This window comes from Pteropus vampyrus, unplaced genomic scaffold (genome assembly GCF_000151845.1).
Source record: "Pteropus vampyrus isolate Shadow unplaced genomic scaffold, Pvam_2.0 Scaffold54, whole genome shotgun sequence".
Taxonomy (NCBI): domain Eukaryota; kingdom Metazoa; phylum Chordata; class Mammalia; order Chiroptera; family Pteropodidae; genus Pteropus; species Pteropus vampyrus.
In genome coordinates, this window is record NW_011888835.1 from 677202 (window position 1) to 681798 (window position 4597).

Genomic DNA, 4597 nt, shown 5'->3' on the forward strand with positions numbered 1-4597 from the left:
TAAAGTATGTGAGCCTTAAGAGAGATTATATATGCAAAATGCTTAGCCTAGTGCCTGGCACGTACTAAGCACAGAAATTATTTTAGCTATTGTTTATGAGTTTGTGGCCAATAGGAAAAACAAAATAAAAATTTTAAAAATATAATAAATTTAAAAATGTAAATGACAAGACTACATTACAAATAGATCCAGCTGTGGCCGCATATTGTATTTTTTCAATTCAAATATAATTTCCTCCAAGTGTAATTAACTTTTCTATTAAAGTAAAAATCTGAAATTGAGTAAATTCCATATCCTTTTTGTGGAGGAAACTATTGTAAAAATCCCTATATCACTGAATATTTTGAGGGTCAATGAGATAACACATTTAAAATATTTATCATAAATTCTGAACGTAGTAAGAATTCAATAAATTTTAACTGATTTATTTCTTTGTTCATATTACGTTGGCCTTAATCTCTGACAATTCCTTCTTAATTTTGTATTTTATTTCTGTACCTTCTTTTTCATTAGTGGTATTTCCCTTCTAGTCACAGGCTCATTATAAGATTAATGTAACAATCTTCCTCTGGTTACCCTGTCCTCAATTGTTCCATCATTTACTCCTTTGCTGAAGTTTTTAATCATTCTTCTTGTACAAGAAAAATCCAAACTCTTAGCCACCAATTACAGTTCTTTTAAACTTTCTAATTAATACTCCCAATATTCTTCCAGTTTCAGTCAAATAAATCTACTTATTGTTTCTCTGTTCTACTGCACACATAATTCATTTACCACCATGGATGGACAGCAGATATTTTTCTGTGTGCCACCTCTAATTAATTGGTAGCTGTCTATGAATGGGCACTCTGAGATTTGCCCTTAACTCAGGAAAAGAGAAAAACCACAGTGTGTTAGTAATGTATTAATGAGCTCTGGAGTTGAGACAGGAGCATCAGAGATATTTGTCATTTCTGACTTATGTCATTTCCCCCTGTCAAGACATCCTTACATATGTTTTCTTTACTTCTCTAAAGTTTAACATTTTCAGAGGTTCAACTCAAATCACACCTCTTCTATATTTATCCCACTATTCCATCTATCTTAGTTCCCAAGAATCACCGTCTTCTCACATAAGATTTACAACCTGAATCTCTTCTTTGGCACTAGCATATGCTATTTCAATGGTTACTCATTTTTCCAACCTATAGGTTGATGTCAATTATATTGTGCTTCTTTCTAGAACAAAGAATTCTGCGTGCATTGATTATCTATAGTTTTAAATAACCAATAATAGCAATAGTTCACATTTTTATTTTGTTTTAATCTTATTTTTATCTTATTTAATCTTATGTTTTCTTACTTTAATTTTAATTTTTAAAATTTATTTATTTTTATTTTCTCTTTTCTGAGTTTGTTGGCAATAAAGATGATTCAGGACAGGAATTGATAAGAATCTAATCCATGAAGCCTGAATATGTGACAGAGAAAAGCATAATAGAGACAGAAAAAGACACTGGACTTTGATAATATTATTTTATCTAGTGGATCCAGTCATGCCTGCCTTTATTCAATACTTCTAGGTTATGCAAGCTGATAAATTCCTGTTTTTATCAAAAAATTGAATAGCATTTTGGTTGTTTACAAACCAAAGGAGTCATGACTGAAAAACCGAGCATTAGAATAGTTACTCATTAAATAATAATTGTATAACAATGAAAATATTAGTATAAAAATAGATAAGTAGCTTTTTAAAATTATTTTTTACTCAGAAAACATTATAAAATTCCTTTATTTTGAGTTCTGTAAATACTGACATTTATTTGTTGTATAGATTTTTCTTAGTGCAAGAATCAGTAAGACTTTATTATTAAATAAAGGCGGAATCACACATCTGTAGAGAAAGGATGAATTGTTCAATGCACGGAAAAATCAGAACTGTACTGTTACTTCAAGGTAAAAATAAATGTACATTTTATTTAGTTATTCTAAAGCTTTTATGACATATTGGATCTTTAAGCAATATTTGGAAAGAGTAATGCTGATGAGAATGCAAATATATTACTTTTAAAGCTTCTGAAACAAGAGTATATAACTTGATTTGCATTTGACTAATCTATAATTGACTCACATAATTATTTTAATAACTACATTTATAAATTACATGATAGCAACAGTGTTGATATATTCTCCGGAGGAACCTACCAAATTATCACTGTGTGAACAATAATCCTCCAGTAAAATACACTAGATGGATATTATTATTTATAATATATATATTATTATTTGTATACCTAGGATCAAAGTGCAAGTAAGCCCAGTGCAACTTACTTCTTCAGTGTGACATTCTATCAAACCATTGAAAGTTGTGAATAGAAGTTAAATTAAAAAACAACAACAATGGAATACTTATTTTCCAAATAACACATACAGTTTAAATTAACAATCTCCCCTTTGTGTCTTTGGATTGTTTTAGTGTAACAAAAATTTTCTTGAGTTGCGACTTTTAATATGAAACCTGGCCTTTTTAAAAACCGCTGTATTCAAGCCACTGTCTTCCTCGTGCTCTAATCTCTTCCCCCACCATACTGTAAGTTTCAGGAAAGGAGGCACCAAGTCTGGCTTTTTCCCCATTGCTATACTCCCTGCACCTAGCCAGTGGTTGGCATGTAGAAGGTACTCAATAGTGGTGTGGTTAAAGGATGAGTGGTTAATGGCTAGAAGAACTAGAGGAGAAGAACGAGAAGGAGTATTAACATGTGAGAGAACAGCATATATGAAGGCAGGGAGTAATAAAAGAACATATTCAATTAGATTACTTTATTTTCAGAATAAAGAGAACATGGAGGAGAATGGTAAGTGGTGAGAATAGAGGCCATGAAGACACCCATATAGCTAAGCAAAAGAAGTGCAGCTTTACTGTGGAAACTTTAGTGAAATATTGAAAAGTTTCTACCTAAGAGTTAAAATGAGTAGGTTTGCATTTTGGAAAACTGGTGCAGATAAAAACATAGAGGATAGTTTAAATGGAATCAAGATGGAGGACAATAGATGAGATAGAAGCCAGCTGCAGTAAATAGGAGCCCTTGAACTAAAAAAAGAAGAAAAAATAAATAAGAGAAAAACAATTCAAGAAAATTATAGAAATCATCATAAAAAATCATGTCTATTTTTTCAATGAAAAGAATGACATGAAGGAATTTAGATTTACGAGAAGTATCAATAGCATATTTTAAAACCTTGAATTTGAAGTATTTGTGAGAAATATAAATAAAAATATCCAGTTAGCTTAAAGGGCCTAGGGCCATGTATTTTTTTACTCAGTTCAGCAATCATTGTTTATTAAGATTTTTTTCCTTGTATAAGGGAATGCTATAAATGCTAAGGGTTCAGTGGTGAAGAGCTCAAGTCTTTGCTCTCATGAGGCTAGAACCTAGGGTGGAAATAAACAGTAATTGAGGAGACAGATTAATACATGATGTACTTTCAGTCAGTGATATGTAATATGAAGAAAATAAAACAGGGTTTGTATCTTGAGAGGAGGCTGTTTTAAATAGTATAGCCAGAGAACGTCACTGAGGTGACATTTAAACATAGACTTTTGTAATGAGAATGAACTTTGCCACATTAGCTATAGGAGAAGAAAATTTAAAGTGGTGGTGAATTGTCAACATTATCAAAACCCACAGAGTACAATAAAATAAGGCTATAAAAATGTCCTTTGGCTCTAGCTATCTGGAGGCTATTGCTAAACTAAATGAGAATAGTTAAGTAGATACAGGAACAGATACCAGATTGAAAAACAAAGACTTGAATGGGCTTAAAGAAGTATAGAAAGTTAACAGAAGATAATTTTTAAAAGAAAGCCTGGGTGTAAAGAGACAGGGAGAAGTAACACTGATGCCGGGATCTGAGGAGAGCCAGGAAAGAAGTTTGTAAATTTTTACAATCACGTATTTCTTAAATAAATCTAAAGCATTAGTACATTTTACGCAATGCCCATTAAAAGAAAATTTAGCTCACTGACAAAACAATATGTTGTTTTAGAGGTGGGTGATGTTATTTTTTCTTAGCCTATTAATTTCATGATGGAACAAAAATAGACACAAGCTGAGATGCTATGGGTAAAATTTCTGCATGTTGCATAATATAAAGAGTTGAAATTCAGTCACTAATAGATTACATCAGAGTGGCTTTCTAAATTTAAAGGATGAGTATTTTTCCTTTTTAAAATTAAATGGATTGGGGTGACATTGGTTAATCGAATTATATAGGATTTCAAGTACACAATGCAGTAATATATCATCTGCATATTGCATTGTGTGTTCACCACCCAAAGTCAAATATCCTCCTGTCACCATATATTTGACCCATTTTACCCTTATCTACTTCCCCTCCTCCACCTTTTCCCCCTAGTAACTACTAAATTGTTGCTTGTATCTATGAGTTTTTATTTGTCTTGTTCATTTTTTGCTTTCAGTTTTATATCCCACATATGAGTGAAATCATATAATTCTCAACTTTTTCTGTCTGGTCTATTTTACTTAGCATGATTATCTCAAGGTTTATTCATGTTGTCGCAAATGGCAGTATTTTATCTCTTCGTAGAGCTGAGTAA